This window comes from Aptenodytes patagonicus, chromosome 16 (assembly GCF_965638725.1).
Source record: "Aptenodytes patagonicus chromosome 16, bAptPat1.pri.cur, whole genome shotgun sequence".
Lineage (NCBI taxonomy): Eukaryota > Metazoa > Chordata > Aves > Sphenisciformes > Spheniscidae > Aptenodytes > Aptenodytes patagonicus.
The window spans coordinates 4,420,551-4,447,698 of record NC_134964.1 but is presented as its reverse complement, the minus strand read 5'-3'; the positions used below and the strand labels follow the sequence as shown (position 1 = coordinate 4,447,698).

Sequence of the window (27,148 nt, the reverse complement as noted above, 5' to 3'; positions counted from 1 at the left end):
TACGTTTAGTGTGTTTGTATAAGTAGAGATTTATAAAAATTCTGATATACCTTGTCCAAAAAGTAGGCTAAAAAGCAACCTGACTGCAGCGATGAGGTTTGAGGCAGTTCGGAACAGTCGGGCGTAAGAATATGTATAAAATCTAGGTTATAAAGGCTATACATATATACATGTAGTGTTTATGAAGAGGATTCTTAGCTTTGTTGTCACAGATCTTTCTTCTAGAATAGTTTTCTAGAATTTTTTTTTTCCTAGAATCACTTGAAATCTGGGTTTATCCCAAGTTACTGTTTTCTTCCTGAGAAAATTCTTCGCATTTAATTAAAGATAATTTGAGCCCTACAATCCTAGCACGCAACAAGAAGACGACCTGTCTCTTCTTATAAATAGCTTCATGAAATCCTTCATTAGTCAAAATCCACTTTTATTTTTCCAGGTCTATATTAGTACCTACAGATTGACCTACTTACGAGCAAATGAATCATGTTGTATTGTTAAATCTGAAGCCTAAAGTCCCGTTCCTCAGCACACGTTAATGGCATTCCTTTTTTAACATATTAAAAAGCTTTTTACTTCACTTATTTAAAACAAATAAGAATTTTAATAACCAGAGAATTTAATTTGTGTGGTTCTCCTCCAAGTTTATTCGTTTTGTCATGTTGACCTTGTTCGACCAAGTTAAATTCAGTTCTCAATCTTGAGATTTAACGAAGTCAATACTCTGGTTTAATATCGGCAACTAGAATAAGAGAGTTGAAGGTACTCTGCTGCGTACTGCTGGCATCCTCTGCTGATGTGCCGATAGCTCCCAAACGGCTCTGGCCCCTAAAGGGTGCAAGGGGAAGGAAAATGCTTTTGGAGAAGCGGAAGCAAAAAAGATAGAAGGACAGTGAAAAAACCAGTAGAAATGAAAGCAGTCCTGTAACTTCAGGAGAAATGTATAATCCCTCAGAGTTTTGTTTAACATCTGTTACTTGTATCTTCATGTGCCAAGAGCATGATTGGACCATTCATGAAAATAGAAAGAACTGTGCAATCAACAGACTTTGTGCAATATTCCTGCATAAAGGGGATTTGCAATAAATAATACGAAAGACTTCAGTCAAACACAAACGGTTTTATATTCAACATGCTTGATTTAGAAACATGCCACACAGAGGTAAAATTAAGAGAAATAGAAATACACATCTTTTTTTTTTTTTTTCTTTTTACTTGCTGGAAGCACGTTATAGAATGAGAGGGATAGAAAATGTTCTATTCTACCATTCCAGACTAATCCTTTGCTCTTATGTGAGAAGGTACAGCTGTTTACTGATCTTACAAGCTCAAATCAAAGCAAAGTGTTTCCTAGTGCTTTGTATTTGGCAACGCTAAAGCCCTCGGGTCAAATGAGGAGACTGCTTCTGCTCCAGAACATATACCTGAACTACTCCAGGCACCCTATCGAGGAGGTACGTTGTATATCTAAATTAAGTCACTTTAGTGACATAATAGTCCAGAAATGGCTGCTATAATAAAAGTTTATTTTCAAGTAGTTCTCAAATGAATGAGGAAAAAAGGCACCATTTAAATTTTTTTCACATTAGCTGTCATTGCACTGCATTTTATTTTTTTACTCTATCTGCTCCTGTCACAGCAGTCCATCCACTCAGGTTCATTACTGCTTGTTTTGCCAATACTGTTGGGATACGCTCCAAGAATTTGGGTTATTAGTCATTGCAATAAAAGACCAATGCATCTTAATCAATACAGGCTTCCAAAAATTAAACATTTCCTGAAGTTGTGATTCCAAATGATCACATTTAAAAGTTCCTCCTTAATAAGCAGAAGATTTTTTTTTTGTCTTGTGAGAATGTCACACACGAAGAGATCTTTAACATGAGATTTTTTTCTTTTTTTTAAGGCCTTTTGGCAAAATTTGCCCTGCTCTAAAAAGGGTATGAAATTCCTCATCCATGCACACACATCTGACATACACGCAGACGTTGTTCATTTTACATGCTCGTTAGTGTTTGTGTTCACCAGCAGAGTCAACAGGAGCTGCAAGTAGGCACCTGGTGCTTCTGAAAATTAGGCTAATAAATCATAAACACCTAATCTGGGAGTGTGTGTGTGTTACACGCTGTTTAAAATAATAGGATATGTACTGTTTGCACTGGCTTTTTCTTATGCAGTTGTATGCCTATTTGTGCATAAACATTATCACCATATATCATAAAGTATTTATGGTACCTATATGTTTAAAAAGCATTACAGTTACACTAATATCTGGATGGAAAAAAAACCTCAGTACTGCAAGTAATATGGCTCAGCGTACCAGTTTTAAGAAATCACTTATTTTTCAAAGGGAAACTCTCTATATAAATGAGAGCTTCTCTGAATTCAACGGACTAACAGTTGAGGTTTGTAAAGTGTGGTGAATGCAAAATACTGCTTTGGAAATCTTGACGGTAAAGACAAATTCAGGAAAAGGTCTCAGAAACAGTGGGTTTCTAGGCATTTCTAACATTAGTACAAAACTTGCCTCTAAGTCAGTGGGAGTCTTTTCAGTGCTTAATGAACTGTCCTTGATTTACAAACTTGGTATTTAAACTGTTTCTTGAACACAAAAATAAGATGTAAGACTGCAACTATAATAAAAACTAAAAAGATGCAAAATATACTATGTTGCATCTATTCAGTTCAGAGCGCTTAGGAAAACGTTGATTATGTAGAAGTGTTCAGTGCGTTTTCTACAACCTCCCAGGCAGAGCTACCTTTGGCTTTGGTGGCGATGGCATGAACACACGCTGCTGCCGTAGTAATGATGTTGAATGATGCCTATAAAATTGGATTAAAAATTGAGAGTTCATTTAGCAGGAAATGGAATATGAAATGATACCACAGGTATATGGTGTACTCCTGCTGTCCTTCTGTTTTAGGAGACTCAAACAGCCACAGTAAGGAGAAATTTCTTCTGCGGGTGGACGTCTCTGGCAGAACTATGTGTGGCCACTGTGATCTCTGTTGGTGACTGCCCGCACAGGGTCACGACGATGAGCTGTGCATTTGCTGCAAAGTTTGTCGAAGTAAATGTGCCCGTAAGCACCATATATTTTGCCTAAAATACGGTGTTATGCAGTCACCCCATCTTTTTTTTTTTTTTTTTTTTTAGAAGCTTTGCAGCTTTTATATACATTTTATTCATTGGGATTAAAAAGAGGTGGAGGTGCAAATAAGGCCAGCGGCAGGAAACTGTTAGTTCCAAAAACTTGCTAGAATAATAATATAAAAAAAGGAAACTAGAAAAAAAAAGTTTTAACTGGATTTCTACAATATCCCTGACCTTGTGCAAAATCATCCAAGTATAGCCAGTTTTTAAAAGTCTGTTAATGCTATTCTAGCTTAAAAGATAACAACTTAAAAGTGAAGTCTGTCAATAAAAGGAGAAAACTAATAGGTAGTAATCAAAAAAACAAAGAAAAAAAATGGATTAAGTCTTTGCTAATGATATTCCGTAATTAGATCTCCTTAATGCATGGGTAGAATAATCTATTTAATTGTAACTGTAGTTTGTGGTAGAGTACTATGCCTTATTGTATTATGTCTCTATAATGAAAGAACCAGCATTACTTTTGCAATAAATACATTTTTCTCAAAACGCTCTCTTTTCTCAATTTACTAGACATTTTTATATCACCTTGTGAAGTTTTTCCATATTCTTTCTAATGAGACTGATCTTTTGATCCTTTGATGGACAGGGATATTGCACCAACGTTCTCAGTTAAGCAGCAAGTTTTTTTGGCCTTATGTATTTTCAATTATATGCTGCTATTTAATGATTTGTCCTTGACTGGCATGCCTTATGTTGAGATGTTCTTTATCTACAGCCTAATTAAACTAAATCATATACCATCTGTGTCTAGTTCAATTAAAATGAATTGGACAGATTGACCTCCTTAATACTCTTCAAAGCATGTTATTAGTCTGTACCGTCCCTTCAAGATAAATTGTCATCTCTTGAGACAATACTTACTGTCTGCTTGAAAAAAGTTAGAAAAAGATGCCAGTCTGCATAACTAAGATGAAATAAAAATGTCTGTCTTTCCACTTATACCAGAAACTTAAAACCAAAGTAAACAGTAAACCCCTGTGAAGTTACATCAGGTGCAAGTAGGAATACAACCATGGTACAACACATGTGCAGCTCCTCCTGATAATAACTTAGAGCTGGGATCCCGGCGTGTGGCGATTGAGTGCTCAGTGAGCGTGGGAGGAAGGGTGGTATCCTCATGCCTGGCAGAGTGCGAGGGTCTGGTAGGAAGCAGGGGAGGAGAGAGGTGCTCCCCTGCTCCCCTCTCGCCTGCCAGAGCCCCAGGGCTGCCACTGGCCAAGCTGGCAAGTCTGGAGCCCCTGGCTGGAGCGTGCAGTCACCTCTCAGTGGTGTGGATCTCCCCTGGGCATGTGGACTGAAATGTCTCATCTAGCATTATGGCAGGTTTTCAAGTGTACTTTAGGTTGCGTTTCATTTTTATATTTGTGTGTGCTACCCCAAGATCATATTCCGGTTTCAGCTTGTACCTGCCTGTCTTCGCAGCTCCTTACTCCCCTTTGCCTCCAGATTCGTTACATCCTCAATTTATCAGCTTCCTCGTGTCTACTACAAAGGTACTTTCAGTCTGGGATTCTGCACGTTCGTTTCTCTGAAAAATCTAGTAAAAGTTTCTGACGAGGTCTGTGGTTCAGGATTTGTCGTCTTTGACTACTAAGCAGCCCTTGACACACTTCTTTAATATGCATTCTTCCTCAGCTTTTATTCTTTTAGGTCTTTGCTTTGGGGGCTTGTTTTGTTTTGGGTTTTTTCCTAACTAGTGTTCATTTTCTTGTTCCGTAGCTGTGTTTCCCCTTCCCCCCTTTCCATGGGGCTCCCACAGAGTTTCTGCCCTGACCCTTTTCCTGTCCTTTGGTGTCACTGTTGGAGCGGGCATTTTGGCATGGTTTGCACTATGCTAACGATGATGGCATCATCGTCATCTCTGCTGCTAATGTTTTTCTGATGCTCAGAAGTTTGTCTTCAGAGCTCTTTGGGGAAGTGAAGGGTCTCTTGTACTGGGTGCGAAAGGACCAGCTGTCTACAAACAATAGGCAAGGGTGCTCTTAGTGCAGATATGTTTTACTTAGCTAACAGATAAACAGATACAATGCTTAATGTATCATGACTTGACAAATGTTCCATACTTCATACTTAAAATGAGGAGACGTGAGAAATCTTTAAGTATTTTTGCGTTTCCTATGTAACTTTTCTAATGATAATTAATAGCATTGAATTATTCCATTACATCTGTGCTTTAGGTAGCTTCTGAAGTTCTAGCCCTATTTAAGAAATTTCTGGGCATCTCTTCTTGAATAAATAGCAAAAGATAAAATCAGTAAAGCGTATGGACTCCTGATAGGTTTTTAAGTTATGACCTGCCTCCACTGACGTTGACAGTCAGCTACAATAGTTCTTTTCTTCTCTATAATAAGGTAAACTATGATTTTTGATTCTGCTATTATTGCTAAAGGGATTTCACTTGACTGGACATGGATAGTGATATTTTCCTTAAGTTCACTTCAGTGTTTGTTTGCTATCTTTAAGTAATTAATTACATTTTAAACACAATAATTTAGCCTTTTATTACTCTTTTGACCCCAACTCTCCTCTCATATTGGACGTCTGATCAGGAACTCATGTTTAGTACAAAGCCACTATTTTTCCCTTCTCTATGCATGCAGATGGTGTTTCATTTCTTGCTGGAAGTAGTCTCTGCAGAAGATGCTGCCAAAGTATCTTCATTAACTAGCTGGCAGAAGTTTTGAGCAATTGACCACCTTTCCTTGAGATGATAAAATCATTTTGTCTGGCGAATCTTTCAGATTTTTTAGTGGCCTTCAGCGTTCCTTCGTAGCCATCCTTGGAAGAATGGTGAACGCAGCAGCATGCTACAGGTCTCGGCAACGAGAATGAATTTTTTTGAGATTCTGCTAATTATGTTCTTCATAGTTCATGCAGGAGAGTGAGTTAAAAAAACGGAAGAGACAGTGAAATATACAACCAGTTTTTATTCTCCAGATTGACTTGTTGTAGATAATTGCCCAGCAGACTTAAAACACTGTCTGTCTTACGCAGACAGTTCTTTAACAGCATGGTTGAAGCTAAAGCACCTTGTGAACTGTGCTTCTTTACTGTGTTGGGGTTTCCTTTGGGATATTTCACTGCCCTGACCTTTCACAAACCTGCTGCATCCAGAAAATCCTCTGTGATTACAGTCTGAGATGCTGTGACTGTACAATAGTATTCCGCAATTTTCTTTAAAACATATTTAATGATATTTTAAAAGAAATTTAATTATTCTGCAGAAAAGAAATTTTTTTGTTTGTTTGTGATGCAGAACAATAGAGAAGACAAACAGTAATTTTTGCTGGCTGTTTGGGTGATTCAGTGAAGGCTTATGGAATATCTGTTAAGCACTTTGAAGTTTGAGATTTAGCTACAAAATTCATCATCCTGCAATAAAGAGGAAAATTTAATTTCATTGTCAATATGCAAGATGAAAATTTACTAAAGCTGGATGTTACTGTGAGTAAATTGAGTTTGAATTCATTAAGAACCTAGAAACAATCATCAAGTCAGTAATGAAACAGTAGCAAATGCAAAACCAGGCTTTTAATATTAGCACAGATTTTGTTGAGCTTGCTGCATGCTTCTTACTGCTACCTGCTTATTTTCCAGTTTTTAGGCTGATTTTGTAAGGAAGCTGCATATGGCTTGTCAGGACACTTGGTCCATCCTGCAGCTCAGTCTTTGTGACTTAAACCATGCTACACCAATTAATTCATCCGACAGCTTCTTTCTCCCGACTGTTCCCCCACCAGTTAGAAATTCAGTTGTCTGATTTTGTGCTGAGGAATTCCTGATGCTCTTCAGCCCTGTGCCTGCTCTGAGCTGCTGCAGCACAGCAAGGAGCAGGTGCTAGCATGACGCTTGGCATTCTTACAGCACCTCTCACAAGCCTTCAAGGCGCTCCACAATCATCAGATCTCGCCGTGTCCCTGCAAGTTAAGGACGTCTTAATACAGGTATTTTACAAATTGGTAATTAGACACAGAGAAAATGAGTCCTGCCTGGATCATAGCGTGAATGGGACAGGATTCCCATTCTCCTGACCTCAAATTCGTTCTAGGCCCCCCGCGTTGCAGAGTGTGTGTGTCTGTAGCTCTCTTTGCCTTCAGAAAGGCAAACGTGAAAATAAATGGCGTTTGCTTCTCATCCTCAGGAAGTGTTTATGAGGACGGGGTCTTTCCTTTTAGAGGAGAGGGAATTGGAGACTGGGAGAATAAGTTTTCTAATCGAGAAGAAACCGAATCCCTTCCTTAGTAAGGGCTCCATTTGGGTTATTATAGTGCAATATTTCAGGCATTTATTTTAAGGCCATGTGAGAAGATTGTATCTTTGAAAGATATTGAATATTTAAAACGAGTGTTCTAAGATGTTCTGAATTCTCAAGGGACAGATTAATAACTTCAAGCTAAAATATTTCAAAATAAGAAAGTTATATTCCAATGAGTTTTTTGCCTACTTAAAATAACCCAGCTGTGAAACTGGAAGTATGTGGTACTAAGTGTTCTTTGTTCAGAGTTTAAAAATAATTCAAAACCCCAGAGATCTGGAAGCAGATGTCTGTGCTTCCAAGATTCATATGGCCCCAACAATGGGAATATCTCATTGTCAGCATACTGATTTCATATTCACGTGGCACCCATTTATTTGCAGAAAGGTTTCTTTTCCCACTGGTTAAGCATAGTTTTTAGAGATAGGGGGGTTGGTGGTGGGTTTTTTTAACTTGTTCTATGTGCTTGGGATAATCACTGCTCCAGTCTGATCCAGCATTCTCAGATGTATAATAGGCATCTCAACTTTTGTACCATGACGTTATTTCCAAAGATTAAAAAAACAGTGGAAATCATTTTGAGATCCGTCTTCCCGCAGTCCACCCGGCACTGCCTGTGCCCTGCCCGCCCTGGGCTGGGGCAGCTGTCCTTGGCACTGGCAGCGTTCGGAGAGCAGGACGGCAGTGAGAAATGGAGGTTCTCCCACGTGGGTGTAGAAGATGCCACCAGCCTGGGGTTACACAAGACCCATGAAACATTCACTCGCAGGCTGGGGATGTGTTAGACTCTGCTGTTGGCTCGGTATGCACTAAAAATGGTAATTGCCTAATATAACGTTGGTCTTTGCACACAGGTGCCCGATCCAAGCCCAGTACATTCACTGGATGTGTTGCCTACACAGTATAGCATAGTATAAAGAGCTTAGGAAACTGCTCTTCCCGTACCACCCTTCACAGTGTTCCATTAGCGTGACGTCTCCAATTTTCTTGTTTTAATTTTACTGTCTCTTATCTTTATTCCTTTGTCGTATTTTTTCTGTAACAATTCTAATGCATTCAGTGACTCCATACAGATATGCCCCTCTTTGAACTGAAGAGTTACATTTTTAAATAGATATTGCCATTTTAACCTGCAGTTACAAAAATAAATTACCATTTTAGTGGATTGACTACTTCTTCTAAACTGTTCATTTCATGATGCTGTGGGCATGATAACCAAACCGGTAATATTTGAACACAAATACCTGTTTAATCAAGGAGCATTGCAGAAAGCTTTAGGGTAAAGATTTAACGTGAAATGTTTCTGTTTCATTAACACTAGAATAATTAATACTTTCCTGTAGTGTTTTTCATCCATGGCTTTTGTCATTGTTCATTTTTTAACCTGCAGTTTATGTAAAGACAGTTATAATTGTATACATTATTCTCTGGAGAGGAGGTTTTTAAACACGTAATCTTAATTAAGAAACAGTCAGTATTCATATTTCAGGCATTATTTCAGTCTGTGTATTCAACATTTCTTTATTTAACAGAGAAAGCTTTGATTTTAAAAGTACCTACCTGATTCACAGTGTCTTTGATTAGACAGACATGAGAACGTTGTCCTGTTGGTTTTAATATAGTTACTTAGTACAGTCTTGAGGCAGGCTGAAAATAAACTATTATTTAATTGTGTTAAATTAATTATATGTAATTTTTTTCGGGGAAAGACTTGAGCCGAATCTCAAAGAAAAGCAAATAGTTAGGCATAAAGCAATCTTCCCTGATCTGCTGGTTCAGATTTCTCTACTAGCCGTAGAAAGCTATTCTGCACGTTGGATGACGAGGCTGGTGGAGACCCCAGGGCAAAGCCGGTCGTCTCCTTCCGTGAGGTTTTGTGGCTGGTGCAAGGGTGGGGCCACTGATGGACGGGTGCAGTGTGGCACAGATGGGGGTGTCATCTGCAGGGGTGGGAGCTGCAACTTCATCCTGAGCACAGCTCAGGTATTTTTTCATCCAAAGGGGACCTGAGGACATGTCATTTTTACCTACTGTTTATTTTTGGGAAAGAAGCTTTTTCTGGGGAATCAGCACTACATGTCCTAAAGGCTGTAGGTAGAGCACAAATATATGTCTCACTAAACACACAGTATATTGACTTTATTTTATGTATTCGGCTGTATGCTTTTGGGGGCTAATAAGTTTACAGAAAGTGGATTGCTTATTCTCTGTACTGTAAAATGAAGGCTTTGCATACGTTACTGGCTTAGTAGGTAACCTGCTTTCTAAGCTCTTCCCAATTTAGGCCATCAAATATGTTGTATAGGGTCCTGACATTGTTTTTTTTTTTTTAAAAACAAAGTCCCGCATTGTTACATATTTTAGGAGATACTAGAACATATCTGTACCAATTGCGAGTGTCGGGTCTGAAACCTACTAGTCATTGGCAGACTAAAAAGCAAGTATAAATGTTTGGGTCAATAAGAAGGTTGAACTGCATCTAGAGCAGAAGTCATACATAAGCGGTATATATATTGACAGAGTAGCTGGTAGTAAAAGGAAAAATGATAGGCTAAATGATTGGATAAAGTCACTCATACAATTTTAAATCTCTACTTTATTAGCCGCTGTCACCATCCATAGATCACGAGCACAGATGAATGTGGTACATCTGAAACACTGGCCAGAAGATGGAGTGCAGTAATGTAACCATGTTGTACATAATATGAAAAAACAAGTGCACAGCTGCTGGACTTTCAGTTAATCTCTCTCGATCATGCATACTGATTGAATTTTACTTTTGGAGCATTTGAGAATTGCTCTTCTTGCAGTGATTCGTTGGGTGAGACTTCAGGTTTTTTTCTCTTTGTCATATAAAATGCGGTATAGTACAAAAAGTAATAATGAGAGAAGAGAAAATCTTCTGACTCATGATATCTGTATTTAGTCTCTGAAATAAGTGGCTCAACGTCTTAGTTGCACAGACAGATGTCATATTTGATCAAACTTGTTGTGATTCTTCCTCTTCTCTTTCTCTTAGTTGGAGGTATTTGCTAGTTTGCTGATAGACAGGACTGCCAGTTGCATAATGTAAAATCTCTGGGCAACAGTTCAGTGCCTTCCAAATGAAATTGTTTTGTTATTGATTAAAAAAAGAAGGTGGGAGACCTTTATTTTGCATTTTTTTAAAAATTTATTTTTGAGGCTCTAGAACGGTAGTTACTTGAAAAATCTTCAAAAAAAAAACCCTGGCTATGCTGGTATAGCTTCCACTTAGAGAATCTGACGTGGCATGTCAAAAACCAGGTTTGCTGGGACGTTTGAAACTGCCCAGATGACTCTGTAAGAAGGGCTTCCACTGTGTCTGGCAGTAGGTAATGAGTTAACTGAATTGTGCTGAACCGAGTTGTGCTGGTTTGTGTAGGACAATATATTTTGGAGCATCAGCTGGTTGGCAGGCTCAAAATTTACTCTATTTCAGAAGAACTTTTTGATGAAAATATTATTACTGTGATAATAAAACATCTCTAAATGCTTCAATATAGCTTTACAAATAGACAGATCATATAATACTGGGATGAGAATGTGCCTGCCTCTGTATATGGAAAACGGTCTAGTTGTTTCAGGTGCTGCTACATTATAAATAAAAATGCCGTATAAATGCAGCATAGAGCTGTGTTTATACCTTGTGTACTTAAACTTTTATTAAGCTGTTATAAAAGCGTTTTTTTTAATGTTGTATTGCTGTTGCAGAGTAGCCTCGTTTGTTGTGCCTGGCATGAAATATGTAAAAAATAAAAATAATAAAACAAGACCTTGCTCTGTCATGCTTAAAGTAGCCGTGGGAGTTGGATGGAATGAGACTTGATAAATTAATGATGCTGAGTGCTGAAGGAAAATGGAAAAGTGATGAATGTAAGTAGAGAGGTGCCAATCTTTAATACTGTGATTGATGAGCCAGGCATATAGGTAGTGACAGAAACTGTGGGCAAGGCTATAAAGCAATGAATGAGTTTAAAGCAATTGGCTGAATTTGGGACTAACAGGAACAGTGGTTAATAGAGACACATTTGTTTTAATCACTTTAAAAAATATGCTTACTTTAGGGAAGGTAATATGATTTTGTAAATATTTAACACATTATTATTCTGTTTTTTTATCTTGTAACCATGTGTTATGTTTTACTGCAAGTCTAATTTGACTTTTTCTAACTAACATTTATTATGAAACTATATTTTTCTTTGAACTTGAACAAATATTATTTCTGGTTTTCAATTAATTTTTTCTTAAATAATCTATTTTTATGGATTTCTGTGCCAGATTCAGTCAGTCATTATCAGCTCTGGGTTTTTTTGTGGTTTGGATTTTTTTCGCCTTGCCCATAGGAACCTAGGGGCAGGTTGTTTAACGTTGAGCTGAAGCCTGTTGCAATGCTGCATGTCGACAGGGGGGAGTCTTAAGGCATGGCAATAAAGTAAATGGCATAGGTGCAGAAAAAGTCTTCCTAGTTTGGGAAGTGAGTTTGGTTTTTGCTTTGATTGCATCTCAGAATAAGTCCACATTAAAGCAGGTCAGACTCTTTTGCCTTGTTCCCCATGCACACGTAGTAGGTAAATTGATGGCTGCTCTCGGTGACAGCAGAAATGATGAAATGTGCAATAGTGGTTGTTGCTGGTATTTCTAGTATCAGATAAACTAGAAAGAACTTCACGTTTTGTGGACCTCATCTCCTTTGCGACCTGTCTTTGTTACGATCTTCTTGTAATGAAAGGATGTTACAAATTGTCAGATAACTTTTTGAATCAGAAGATCTCCAAAGAGTAGCCTTTCCGTTCTCACCAGCTGATTTCCAGAAAATGGTTAAACAGATCATTCTCAGTAGCTTCAGCACTGCAGTGCAGCTAGACTCGAGTATCATTCGTGGGGGCAGAATAGCTGTTTGCATAATGTATTGGTTTGTGTCTGACGGTTGAACTGAGGTTTGCCCTTCTATAGCTTATATCCCACACAATTTGTTTCTCTGGAATTAATCTGAAGGGTGGTAGATGCAAAGACAGCTACCTGTATTGGCTTGAAAAATACGCCAAATTACAAAAGCACCTGCAAAGGCTGAGTCTGCTCTAACAAACACGTGCTTTGTCATTAGCCGTTGCGACCGACTGTTACTAGGCATTATAGCTGGCCATAAATCTCATAAAAGGGCAATGTAAAGTGTTCTAAATAAAATCTAAGCGGAATTAGCATTCAGGCATGATCCTGACTGAACATGAATGTCCAGAATATGGGAAGGAGGTTAAGATGTTGATTATATCTGAAAACAGATTTTTTATTTCTGTATTAGGAATTGGTTTTTATATGCACAACTCCTCCATGAATTTGATGGACATGCCGTAAATCTGATTAGGATTGTAGCAGCCACATGAGGCTTAGTCCTACGTCTTGATACATTCTGTCCCTTCCACTTCATGAAGTTTACAGATTTACTGCATGCTTTTTTTATCAAGTGACACTTAATGTTAGTCTTGGATCAGAGGGACTACAGGATATTTTGCACCATAATTGTAGCTGTGTTGTGCAAAACATACAATCCATGTACAGTGCATTGAATAATGCACAGAAAAATACTACGTCTGCTTGATGCAGTGCATCTGTTTTTTTGAACAGATAAAGCATTTAGTGTAAATCTGAAATTCATCAATTAATTTTTTTGCCAAAAATCAAATGTCCAATGAAGAGCAATGTATGAGATGTATTTTTTCCTGAGTATGAAATTCTCAGTGTAAACTGTAACAGAAGCATTTATGTTGTTATTAAGCAACTTCATGCTAATTGCATTATATTGCCATCTAATAACTTAGATTATGCACATTGTAAAAGCATTATCTGAAACCATTTGTTTTCTTTTAAATGTGAAAGTTCATCTGGAGGACATCTATTACTGTCTCCTTGGTTTTATTTCATTTAATGGTGAGAAGAGATTTTCTGTGCTGAAGTGAAGTTTCTTAAGGACTCTTGGAGACATAATATAATTTCTGGCTGCCAATTTATAAATATTTGCTTTGCATTTAAGTTTTTCCATGTTATGCACTGGGGGTAGTCTATTATGGAAGGATTTTTCTCCGCAGTTTTTATATTTTGTTTTATCTTCAGCTAAAAAAAACCACCTTGAATTTCCTCCAGCAGCTTCTTGATAGGCTATGAGTGTCTAAATTGTTGCCAAGATGGCCACTGTAGAAGGAAAGATGTACATCTTACTGACAGCGTTGATTTTCATGTGTTTCTACAGGCCCATCACTTGACCAGTGCTAGCAAAACTGGTTTTCAAAGATTTTTTTTTCCTTTCTTTGCTCCTCATGTCAGTCTTCTACATGTTTATCATATCGGATTTTTCTTTCAGCAGGATTAATATTGTGCAATTCCATTTGTACCTGGGATTAATTTTAATAATTGCTTTTGATGCAGCCTTACAAAGGCTTAGCTAGCAGCCCTAGAAAAAGCCTGTGTTAATCTATATACTGGGATTATAGAGGAAGACTGATTTCTTTTCTTCTTCTTTTTAAACATTACATTACTTGCAGATGAGGAAAAATGCACTTATTCTGCTGTCATACATGACAGGCAATTTTCTTAGATGCCTGCTTTGTAATCCCTGACTAAACATTGCACTGTAATGTCTTTTATGAATACAACTTAATATCTTTCCAAATTTTTTATTTCCTCCATAGTCATATCAGTCGCTCCTAACTAAAGACCGTACCTAAGTGGCACATGATGCAAAGAGCAGACAAGTGTCTGGCCTGACTTGCCTCATGTTGGCAAATTAATTACAGTTGTAATCATTGCAGGGACTCCCACTACGTGTTTTTTGACTGAATTTTGTAAAACCAGGATAGAGCCAAAATGGCACAACTTTTCTCCTTTGTTAAGAGAATGAAAAAAAGCTATTTATTTATTTTTCACTCTTGACTTCTTTGTCTGTTGCTCTTGGATATACATTTTCTGTATAAAATGGAACTAGTAGCACTCAAGAGGACGAACTTTAAAAAGGATGGATGACGTGCATAGCAACACTTAGGACACCATTAATTTGCACTGGCTGGGAGATTTCATGCCAAAGAGAAGGAGGAAAGAGAAATGTATGCGGAAGAATCTTACCTGACCTGTAAACTCAAGAACTGGTAGAGCTGTGACAGTCGGTGTCATAGGCTTGTTTGAAAGTTTGGCCTTGGTCTGTTAGTTTGTGTTACCAACTACACGGAGCACATAATATTTATAGAGGTTCACAATGTCTAAGGTAGGAATGTACTGCAATGCTTTCTACAGCTATGAAGCCTCTTCATAGTCAGAGGCTCCACTAAGGAAAGTTCTTACCCACAAGTGATCTCTGAGAAAACTCGTTTTCCCTTTGTTGGAAGTACTCTGCCAGCAAAACGCTTCTGTGCAGGCTTTCTTCCGAACAAAGAGCCTTCAGTGTAATCTGGGAAGCTCCTTTGCCATCAACAGCCTTGAGAAAAACACTCTCATTAAAGAAGGAGAAGGAAAAATGCTTATTACTGAAACTTGTGTCCATGGAATGGCCTCAGGATGGGCATACGCAAAATATCTAGCTAGGAGATGATGTTGCAATGTTACTAAATGGTTTGGTGAGGCCTTTCTGTATTTCCATATTTTTTCTTGCTTTGAACGGTGCAGAGGTAATTGCCGGATATTAAATATGTATAGATGATATTATTATTCATTGCTAAATGCTGTAAGGACTTTTCCTGATTCTGCAAAGCAGTTGAGACTCATTCAGCGCTAGGAGGAAAGCGGAGATGGCAGCCATAAGGAAATCCTCCTTTCAGGGCTTCAAGCGCTGGAGCTCACCCTTCTTCTAATGTGATTACAACAGTCCTTATTGTGTTCAGATTTTTGATTAGCAAACCTCAAAAGGGTCAAATTCTGCCCGAGGGACAGAAGATTTGTGTCGGTTCTTGTTTTTAATCTAAGTGCGATCTCAACTGTGGTCACAATGAAGCACTTTTCGCCCCAAATAGTAGCATTGAGTTTTGGTTTTAAATCATAAATAGCGCTGCCAAATGTCGGAGAATCAAGAGGCTGTGCTAAAAGCCTGTCATTCTTTCAGGGGTTTATTGGGCGCCGTTAACTTTTTCTTTATGTTTCAGTATTGTTTGCTGAACGTGTAGTCAGCTAACAAATAGCAACTGCTACACTGCTATGGAAAAATCTTCTGGATCAGACAGCTTGGCTGTGATCTCTGCCATTGTAAGGTCAGGATTTGAGTACAAAAGCTATTGTCAGAGCATCTTCCACATTCAGTCTCAGCTGCCTATTTATAGGATTTTTTACTTTACTCAGAGGCGTAGGATTAGTGACTTTTTCAAAGGAGAAGATACTGACTTCGCTATAGAAAAGATACCAAATGCTCTATAAATACTAACGAGTCTAATGTCTCTATATTCCTTGGTCTGCAAAATTTTATGTGCTTGAATTACTTTTCTGGAGGGTTATTTAGACATATGGAAGAACATCTGTTCAAGGCGTAAATAAATAGTGTTTCAGTGGTTATAAAATGTAAAAGACCATTCAAGGACTCTGCTATAGTATCTACCATGATATGATTCTGGCTATGGGTTCTTGAAAGCAGCATTTTTCACGCTGAGGTCTAGATTTTCAGATAAACATGTTTGAATCAAACCCCTCAATCGTTAATGGAATTTGTATGTACAATCATTCAGTGGGATTTTCGTCTCTGGAGAACAAAATTCTGCCCGTGTTGTGAAATGTCTGCCTAGTTTATAGATACTAACTTCCATACTTCTGAAAAGACAGAGCTGAGATGAAGAACAAAAATGCGACGGTATGTTTAAATTATGCATATTTTACCTTCCTTCCTGCCTTTTTTTTTTTTTTTTTGCTATTAACCAATGTATAAAATGTCAGGCAAAAATGAATTATTCAGCGAGTAACTTTGAAGACAATTTGCTCGGGTGTTTCAAATTTGTGTCTGTCTAAATAAAATTTGTCAAATGAGAAGCAATAGGACACCCCACAAGTTCTTGTAGGAGGAAGCTGCTAAGTCATGAAATTCTGACTGATTTTGAACCAAAAACTTCTCAGACTTTTCAAAAATCACTGTTTCTGATTTTGTGCACGATCAGCACAGTTTTGCCATTATACCAAAATAAACATGCATAATTTTGTCATGGGCAGGAAATTTTTAAAATGTATTTATTAGCATGTATGTGATTTTTTTTAAATTTAGGTTTTAGAAAAAGGAATAGAATGTCTTTCTTTACAAATTACAGAAATGCAAGTACACTGTTGGCCTTGCATTTAAATAGGCTGCTGAGCTGTGACATAAGGAACTGGATAAAGTGATGACAGATATGAAGTTCTTGCACTGTGGCATTTGTCATGGCTGCAAGGCTTCTTTGCAACCCTGATTTTACTCCTATATGTGCCTTTCCGCAGCTGTTGAGCTTCATCCTGCCATCTCTTCTGGAGTGATATTCTATAGATCAAGCCCTGGATTGCAGTATTTTGTGTGTGATGTGGTTTTGGTATTTGTGATTTGGGGGTCTGCGATGAGAGGGACACGTAGAAGTTAGCATTTAAATTAAATACCTTGTAAACTCAGTAGAGAATACAGAAAGCTCTTCCAAAGGACAACTGAGAGCACGAGAGAGAAATCTTTTACTGTAAAGATGCCTGAAGTTAGTGGTGCGAATGCCCTCCCCGGTGATCAAGACAGCCCTCTTAAAACTATTTAGTATTAAAAGTAAGGACAAAGTATTTAGAGGAGAAACCTTTTAAAATGACACATGCCTGTCATCTCTGAAAAACCTGAGGTGATTGTAATTGCTCCCTGTGTAGTCTAATTTTCCCGAACAGTTCCTCTTAGATTCCCTTCTTCAGGCAGACAGAGTCCTCTCTTCTTTCAGGAAGATCAATGTGCAGTTTTTAAAAAGTCGCTGTTGAAACATCAGTGCAAGATTCCAGTGAAGTTTGTCAAAAAAAAAAAAAAAAAGAGAAGGAAAAAGAAAAAATAAAGATGTATGTGTCAGAACTTAGCCTGAAGTAAAGGTAAGAGAGAGATGCAGAGCTCTAGGGTGTGTAATACCCTGGGACAGACGAACTTCTCTTTGGATTTCCTTTTCACTGTTCAGGAAACGCCCTCCTGCAGTACTTGGTTTCCACAAACAAATCTGTACAGAAGTTAGTGGGGTTGGCTTTAGATTTCGAACCATCTGTTGATGTATATGGATATTACATCTTCCTGTTGGTAGCAATACATCCAGACATATAAATGTCTCGACTTGGAAGTACGCTGAAGTGTACAGACGCTGCTGTGGGAGGTGGGAAGGAGGCAAGGCGCTATGTAAATAAGCGGGTAAGGGTTTAGTGAGAACGTGTAAGGTGTGCGTTTATAAATTGGTGGGTTCTTCCGGTAGCATTCACCATTTTAGAGGGGAAAATGGAGTTCTGCAATGTGAGGAGGAGTGGGAAATGTAAACCAGTTATTGTTCAGGGCCTCGCATATTGAAGTAGCTAAGAGGCAAGAACAGTAGCTTAGCAAGCTGCATTCATTAGCTATGTTCATAGCTCCGCTGCTACTTTACTCTGAGATTTTTGGCAAATCAGCTCATCTTTATGTGCTCAAATCTATCATTTAATAGTTGTAAAGACCTTCGTTCAAGCCACATTAGACAGAACTAACTGAGGGCAGGTTTGGCTTTACAAATAAAATCTTGAGTTTGTTTCATTTTTGCTGTTGTCAGCAGTCAAGAAGTTTGGAGTCACAAAGACGCTTTCTTAAGATTTAACATGCTAAATATTATCTCGACTTATGGCTGTGATGCCTTCTGAAAGAGTGTTTGGAGTCATTCCCATTTTTCCCTGCCTTGATTCTGATTACTTAATGGATAAATGTGTATCACTTTCCTGTATGAATAACGTTCAAGCTACGACAGATGTCGAATTGTTTGACCTGATATCTCTGCACTCGGTCACTGCTTTTACAGAGAAGCCAAGGCATTTCAGGTGAGGTGTTTTCAGCCTTTATCTCATTTCGTCTTCTGTTTAAGTGAATGAAAGAAGGATAGTATGAGCTCCAGCTGAGGATAAAGGGGAAAATAAATTTAAGTTGTATCATCTCTAGCATGAGCAAGTTGTTGTACACAAATATATTAATGTAAAATAATTGTTGTGCAACTTGATGTCGCACAGTACAATGACAATGACAACATTACCTATCGGTATTAAGTCCTTTATCAAGTTAATGCTGCACTAAACCTGGCCACATTTCAGTTCCATTGGAAAGCATAGAAACTACATTGTAACTTGTAATATTACACAATTTGGCATATTGTACCTATCGAGAAGTAGCAATACCCTTTTATGGAGCGGGAGTTTGTTTAAATTACTTCTTCCCTCTGATCAGTGTTAAACTATATTTTGTAAAATGTATTCAAGGTGTAAAGGATACTGTGTTGAAAAGGGTATATGTTCAACAAATAAATTAATAAATGACCAAATACTAAAACTAATAAATTAGTTTTTTAAGCAAGGCATATACAGCTGCGCCTCTGTCTTTCTAGAACTCCTTTTGGATCCAGATCCCTGGCTTCAATCTTTATTGAAATGATTTGTACACTGTAACATTATGTCGAGTTGTATCTGAAACAAAATCTTGCCCCGTTTCTTCCTAGGCATGAATCAGTTTCCGACAGGATCTTTTTTTTATGCACTTTCTGTAATTATACTGCAGTTTCTTCATTAAAAAAGAATGAAGAAAAAATAGCCAGTAGTCCCTTCCAAATTTAACTGTCTTTATAGTAATTAGGAAATTACAAATCCCTGTGAGTACAGTCATGGAGATCTTCTTTCTCCATTTGCCAACTCAATCAGTACTATGCTATACAAGAAGAACACGAACAAAAGGCAGCAATCAAAACCAGTTGATTCAATGACCACCTGTTTCTTTTAATTAAAAATAATAATTTAGTCTGAATTCCAGGAGGGGACTGAAAAATCTGCCTTTGAATCATTTTTGAACTGTCGTCAAGTTGTCGTCTTCTATACAAGTATAGAGAAGGAAATAGTTGATTGATAATTGTCACTATTAATTAAATATTAAACTTTTCTTCTACAGAACTTGAGAATCAGCCTTCATTTCTGAATGTAATTCCAACCCTTGAACCCACAGATGAATCGGCTGTAGTTTGGACTTGCCGTTCTGCAGCTGCTTTCAAACGTGCTTGCGTGGGTCTGCGAGCAGCACAGCAGTGTTTGCACAGCGCTCTGCTGTGTGTGTGCATAAGCTCAGGGCTCTCCTACCTCTCTTATCTCTGAAATCCGTCATGAAAAGAGCCTGCCTCTTCTTTTTTCCATTGCATCCTTGTTGTACAGTCTTAAAGACTAATTTACATAGGTTTTATTACCTGTATTTTTGCTTAGTCTTCATTTTCTTATCCCACCACTACCTTTGTAATTGTGGAGTTGAATGCAACTCTGTTTGTGCACTTAACACCTACTAATATGTTAAGGTGTGCAAGTGGTTTCCCATCCTGCAGATGTCAGTGGAATGAATGCTTTCTCTGAGCTATTCCTCAGAGTCACGCCCAACGGCGGAACTCCAAATTCTGCCCGGAGGTAGGATTCCTGGAAAGAGTCAGTGTACAATTTCTTACCAAGTAAGAAAGCATGGTTATGTCATTCCTCTCTGTCTCCATTGCAGGAAGGTGCTCTTAATAGCTATGTGTCAACCTATGGAAGATTTTTTTGGGGTGCTTGGCAGATAGATGTGGAGCTCTGCGGAGTCTTGCAGCTGGGGAGGAGTAACCCCATGAACCGCTGCAAAACCCAACTGATCTGTAGTTGGCCCTGCTTTGAGCCAGGGGTTGGGCTCGGTGGTCTCCAGAGGTCCCTGCCAGCCTCAGCCCTTGTGTGATTCTGTGATATTTTTGACTCTTCAGGCAATAGAAGTCTTACCTTTTACTGTCCTTTACTGAAAGCAACAAAATTTTCTACACTGCAGCTCTGAGAGAGGAAATATCAAGCAAGCTTTAAGCACTTGTACGTTTTGTAATAAAAAGGGATATGATCTTTATATCACTGACTTCATAACATTTCTAAATCACTTCCGAGAGTCTCAAATTCTCTTTGCTTTCCCTTTCCCATGTACACAGCCTCATTTGGTCAGGAAAGAACAAAGCTGGTGACCAGTTAAACAATGACTTTTTGCTGTTTCTTGCCTCTGGGCTCTGATCATAGAAGCCATATTTTGAGCCCTGGAAGTTATTTCCAATAGAAGCACCTGGCTCCTTGGCTCTTGCAGCTCCTCTAGGTTGAAGCTGCTTTCTCAACGTAAGATGCCATGCAGAGCACCAAGATTTTTGTTATCTCAATAGGAAAATAAATAGCGAACAGAAGAAAGTCGCTCAAACAGACATGGCATCTGAATGGGGTCTTAGATATTGTAGTCGCTGTTTGGAAGGTGTTTAGGAGAACTGGAGTCTGAAGACTTTCATAAATGAGATGGAAGTTTGCCTGAGGACAGCGTGGGATGAATGTGGGATTTGGCTCCATACAGAGAAAACACGCTAGGTTCTTCTTAAATATGTTTTATTAACTTGGTATTCGCTTGGGGAAGTTAAAGCTATTTTAAGTAAAATATCTGCAGTACAAATTGCAGTGGTTTCATTGATCTGTTAGAGTAGCGTTCCTTACGATCCAGACTTTAAAGATATTTGGAGGGGGACAAAGAAAGATGTAGGATTCAGTGTTGCATCGCAGTAGGAAATGTTTAAAGGTTATGTATTAATGTGGGGAAAACAGACCTGCCAGTCTTCCAGGGATTTTCTATTGGTAAAGAGGAACGGTGATCTCTTATCTCTTACAACAATTTGTATATGAGTTTGCATATATTTAATGTATTGTCTCCCCTTCTGTTTTCGACAGAAATTCAAACAGTTCGTACCACAATTTATGCCACTGAGGTTCAGGAATTATTTTTTTCTTTTGTCTAAGTGAGGTAATTTGGGATGTTTTAAGCTTACTTTTCCTTTATACCTTTTAAACTGGTAAATAAATGTATTTGTAAGTGGTTGGGGGTGAATAACAATCCTGTGGTTCTGTCATGGAGGTAGGAAATGGAAAACTGGGTACATTTGCAGCTATTTACACAAAATTCTTCTTTGTTGTTGTAGGCCCTGATACAACCTTAGGACCGTACGGGTCATCTGCTGCAGAACTCCTTTAAGTTATTTTTGTAATGGAAAATATAATCTTCCGTTTCTCCCAGAATATTTTTACACTTGTATTTTTGCATTTTCTGCTTCTTAATGATCACAAAAATAGCAGTTCAGATATGGAAAAACCCCTTTCACCAACCATAGGCAGTTTAAAAAATAAATTAATCTTATATCCTGCCTAACACCGTGTTAATGTATGCGTGCTGGTATTAATGGCTGAAAACAGTCATTTTTCCCCCCACTTCGATCACTAGAACAGGCTCTGGCACTGTCAGATCTGCTTGCAGTGTTGGTTTAGATTCCTTCTAAAAATCACACCAGTTCTAGGTGTGTCACCTAGAAGACACCGAATTAAAGACAATATGGCTATAGTTTCAGAGGTTTTGGACTTAAGATACCTGGTTCTGGTGACACAGTTATTGATACTATCAAGTCGCATACTATGAAAGGGCTTCAACAAGTAGTAATATGATGCTGCTTTGTATATAAAATCCCCACTGATGCAGCCTCACATGAGGTGTTTTTTGTATATTTTGTACTTAAAAGCAAAGTGATGATTTAATGCCCACAAAATTATAGTCGGTTGAATGTTGCTATCAAGGGGAATAAAATTCTAATCAAAAGGGAGCTTTTAGAAAGAATTCAGAAATACAGTGCTCGTCAGCTGTTTTGTAATGTGTTAAAGCACAGTTTGACGTGTGCTGCTGGTTAACCATGCACTTTCAATTACTGCACACCCCCGTCTTTGAGCCAGAAAAATTATGGAATGGTTTCTCGTGGAGGGGTGCTTTCTGTTGCTGTTCAATAAAGGAAATGGATTCATTTGTGCTAAACAAAGGAAAAAAGCAGGAATGGTGGCAATACTGCTGCAGGGGGGTAAAATGTAGTTCAGTGGCAGTGCATAGATTGAAAAACATGTGGTTTTGGTGAGATGCCTCCATATTCTTCTGCTTCCCTCTGCTGGAGTGCGGCAGGATTCCTGCCCGTCTCCCGGCCAGGCTTTGGAGCAAATCCAAACCCCTTTTGGCAGAGCCAGAGCTGTCTGTCTGCGCAAGCCACTTCTGCAAACTCATTTATTTATTTTTTAAAGGTTTCTGCTCCGTTTTCAGTTTTCTTTCAGTAGGTCCACACAGTGCAGGTCTGTGTACAACACAGATCTCCTGGTCAGTGCGATTCTATGGCTGCCTGTCTCTGTATAAGCATGTCTCAGCTTTGAGACTAATGAATAATATTTTGATTTTTTTCAGAGCTGTACGGGGTGTAGATGCCCAGTTGCTAGTCATCTTTATAGGGATGCTGCACCCATATATGTCATTAGAGGCTCTGAAACTCCAGTCTGTTGTACTGCGGTCAAATTGCAGAGCACTGGCTGGATTTCTGCCAATTTGAAGGTTTTTCAAAGACAAATATTTAAATGTCGGTGATATCGATTGCCCCGAGTTTCCTTTCCCATTTAATTATATTATATTGCATTCAGTTGTACTTATAAAAATGGGGGGATTGTCTTAGTAATAGCAGAGAATTCACTTTTTAGCATGAAAATAACATGAATTTTAATAGAGCATGTCATTCATCACTGCTTAACAAGTGCTTTCCCATTGCTTTCCCATTGCCACTTTCCCCCTTCATAATTTTGATGGATTTTGGAAACAGAAGTGGGTTTTCCCTTTAGAGTTTCACAATTAATCTATGCCAAGTTTAGTGCAAAGTTCAATTCTCTTGCAAATAGCAGCCATTATTTGGCAGTTCATCTGTCATCTCCTGGCTTGGCTCCCTGTGTTTACTATGAAATATGACTGCCAGCTATGCTTTGGTAATTATTGAAAGTTTATGTTGATTAAAAGGGGATATTTGAAGAAAATTTACAGGAGCTTACCTCTAACTCAGTAGTTTACCTCTAGCTGAAAAACAGGAAAGACGATGCTATTTTCTCAATAATGCGTGTAAGTCACTTAATGCATATTTAACATTGGGAAGTATTAAACTGTATTTACAACTAATAAGTGTTAATTGCTGTTAATAATACAAGTAATTAGGGCTGGCAATGTGATAATTACTACTAATTTAGTTACTTATAATTAAAGCGTAAACTGTAAGTTCAAGGGTAGTCCTAAGTACATGAGAAGCCCGTGTTAATATAGGGAATAAGATAAAAAGGTTTTATCACCGATGATGGGTGTATAGAGATCTCTTAGCTTTCCCTGTATGTTCTCAGACTTGTTTTCAAAATAATACCATCTTGTATACTTTACCAAAAATTTAAAAATGCATAGGATTGAAACAGAAAAAAGGATTAAATACTGATGAGAAGTGCACTCTCTTGTTTGTTAGCTTTTAAATATTTTTGAGGTTCTTCTATTTACTTCTATTAAAGTGATTTTAAAAGAGAGATTTCCTACATGCAGAGTTTCCATTTCATCAGTGGTTTTGATACTGTTTTCCTTTGTCCTCTTTTTTTATGCTGTGCCTTGAAGAAGTGACTTTGTGTGTGCATATAGAATAATAACTAATAACAGTCAGAACATGCTTGCTGCTCTTTAAAAAAAATTAATTCCTATCAAATTGTTCATCTTAAACTTACAGTAGGCATTTTCACACAGTGATAGAAAACTAATATTTATTATAGAAAGCAAAAGATGATTCAAATTATATACATTGACTCATGCAGGGCCAACTTCAAAGTGTGATCCAACTTGATTTATTTGTTCCTGTGACTGGTTTTATTTCATTGTTTTATAAGAATGCCTTTGCTGGTATTTTGTTGTTACGTGCAGTTAGGCGCAGGAGTACATGAGCCTTTGCTCATGTAGTGCCGCTTTGTAGCGAGCGTAGTAAAGTTGTCCTTACATGTCACAACATTTTTAAACCACACACACCCCCCTGCTTAACTTAATTACCATGTATATTCCATTGATTGGAATGGAATTGTTTGGTAGTGATCGTTATATAATTTCAGTATAATATACAGGTTCAACGTATTTAGTAGACATTCACTACAATAATTTCCCATAGTTCCTTCCCCTCTATATCATTACTTTATACTCGTAAATACCACTTATGTCAGATGTTAAACACAACTTTTAAAATCTGTTTGTTCAGTGTCATTCTTAGAAGCTGCGGGTTTTGTCCTTCTCAGCAACAGATGTGCTTACCAAAGTAATGTTTAGGTGTATATATTTATAAGGCAACAAGTCGCCTTATGTCTTCTAAACAAAACAATTTAAGGAAGAACTAGCTTTGAAAATGTGTTTTAAATTGTTTGGAAGGCATATAGTCAGAGTCGATCCATCAGATAAACCTTTAGTAAAGCAATGTTCCCGTGACCCCGCACCACAAGACCCATTGGCTATATCTTTAATAAATAATGAAACAGATGTTCTGGAGCATTGAATGTCATTCCATTTAGGTTAACTGTGTTTACAAAATAAATATGGTTGTAAGCCGTTTGCATTTCATCTCTCAGGCAGTATAACAAACAGAACTATTGAAACGGTCTCAATCTGAGTTCTTAATGTAAAGTCTTTATTCGTTATCCTGGATACTATATAATTTCTATCCATACTGGGTATGGATTCGTGATAAAACTTAGAATCAGTACCAAAAAAAACTCACACAAAGAATGCTTACCAAACCAAAAAATACCTTCACAGATTTTGAAGGCAAGATTTTGCCTTCTCATAGTCATATTTTTACGAAAATTACAGTTAGGAGTTCCCAAATTTCTTCAGTTTCTTGGGAAAACACTTACACTAGAGGAATCTTTTACTTTTGAAGAAAGAGTTAGCAGGTTTTCCATTTTGTATAACATGCTGTGCTTTGCTTTTGATTTTTTGGAAAGCTTTTATTGGCAGATGCAAGTTGAAAAGTTAGTTTATTTTTTACGACGGTTTAATAATTCTTATATAAAGGTATATTACTATAAAATATAAGCAGAAGAAAAACATTTTGAGGCCTCATTTTGCAGTTGTATTTTTGTGAAGGATGCTTTAATGCATGAAAGACCTGACATTTTGTAATTTCCATGGTCTTTCTGTCAGTGTATGAGGCTGTAAAAATCTGAAGGAAAAAAGAATGAATGTTAGCAAGAATTGATTACAAACCCCGGTGTATTTTTTAATGAAGAAGAATTACTGCTCTTCCCAACCTCTGATCAAGACTGTGTTTTTACTAAAATACAGAGGTAAACAGCGTTTCCCAAATCTGTGTTAAACCGTGTAGTTGGGACTGGAAGTGGTCATAAAGGTTATCAAAATATATATGATGTGCACAGAAGCATCGGGCTATCATGCTGTTTGTTTTGGCAACGCACATCTCCAAGTGTTGGGAACAGGCTGCCCGAGTCTGGTGAACGTGGAGTTCTGTGGCTATGTATATGTGGAATGAGCCTGATGTGGGTGAATGTATTGAAGTTGTGATTTCTAACTTTCATATAAATGTTCTTGGTTTTCCGAAGGGGACCTCTAGCCCTAGAGAAACAGCAGATGTATTTGGATGTGTCATACCGTGTTTGGTTTTAAGTGATTTGGGTGTATTCCCTTTCACTGGTCCTAAATTAGAAAGCATTTCCAAGCTGCTGGTGGCCTTAAAATGTCCTCGCTATAAATTTCTCTATTGGAAAACCAGATGGGAATAGCAGTCTCGGTAAAATATTTGCTACGTGCCAAGTTAGAATTTGTTCACTTTCATTTACAATAGTGTACGTTATAAATTTGCAACTTTTCAAGATGATCCTTTCTTTGAGATCCTGATTTTACAGTCATTTGACTGTATTTCAGATCAGCCCCTTAACAAACCCTTACTTCCCTCCTCTCCTGCTATGTTTTGTGTCATCATTTCAGAATGGTGATAACACGCTGTAAACAAGCAGGCAGTATGTGACACTTCAGCCACAGGCTGAATGCCGTCATTACACTTAGAATCATAGAATCATAGAATCATTGAGGTTGGAAAAGACCTCTAAGATCATCGAGTCCAACCGTCAACCCAACACCACCATGCCCACTAAACCATGTCCCTAAGCGCCTCATCTACACGTCTTTTAAAAACCTCCAGGGATGGGGACTCCACCACTTCCCTGGGCAGCCTGTTCCAATGTTTCACCACTCTTTCAGTAAAGAAATTTTTCCTTACATCCAATCTAAACCTCCCCTGGTGCAACTTGAGGCCATTTCCTCTCGTCCTATCGCTTGTTACTTCGGAGAAAAGACCAACCCCCACCTCGCTACAACCTCCTTTCAGGGAGTTGTAGAGAGCGATGAGGTCTCCCCTCAGCCTCCTTTTCTCCAGGCTGAACAACCCCAGTTCCCTCAGCCGCTCCTCATAAGAGGAGTATGTATCATACATACACTTTATGTATATGTACAGTCAGTGTTTGTAAGTTTTAGTGTAAATGAATCACAGGAACAAGTCTGCGTTCACTGAGCTGACGTATTCTTTCTTACACCAAAGCAAAGGAAAAATAGGAACGGAGGCCAACGTACCTGCACCGATGTAGGTACCGCTGTT

General features: G+C 38.1%; 1 protein-coding gene across 3 annotated transcripts in view; it reads left to right on the top strand.

Annotated features, from left to right (window-relative positions):
* Nucleotides 1–27,148, top strand: part of PRKCA (protein kinase C alpha) — a 165,065-nt gene that overhangs the window by 74,359 nt on the left and 63,558 nt on the right. The gene's annotated exons all lie outside the window — the stretch shown is intronic.